This window comes from Xyrauchen texanus, chromosome 19 (genome assembly GCF_025860055.1).
Source record: "Xyrauchen texanus isolate HMW12.3.18 chromosome 19, RBS_HiC_50CHRs, whole genome shotgun sequence".
Classification (NCBI taxonomy): domain Eukaryota; kingdom Metazoa; phylum Chordata; class Actinopteri; order Cypriniformes; family Catostomidae; genus Xyrauchen; species Xyrauchen texanus.
In genome coordinates this window covers 45068236-45068479 of record NC_068294.1, presented here as the reverse complement: position 1 = coordinate 45068479, position 244 = coordinate 45068236, and positions in this window count along the sequence as shown.

The following is a 244-nucleotide window of genomic DNA, read 5'->3' as shown; positions in this document are numbered from 1 at the left end:
TCACACACACTTACTCACACACACTTACACTCACACACTCACACACTTACACACACACACACACACACACACACACACTCGCACACACACACACACTTACACACACACACACTCTCTCACACACACTTACACTCACACACACTTACACACACACTCGCACACACACACACATATTTACACACACACACACTCTCTCACACACACTTACACTCACACACACTTACACTCACACACACTTACACAC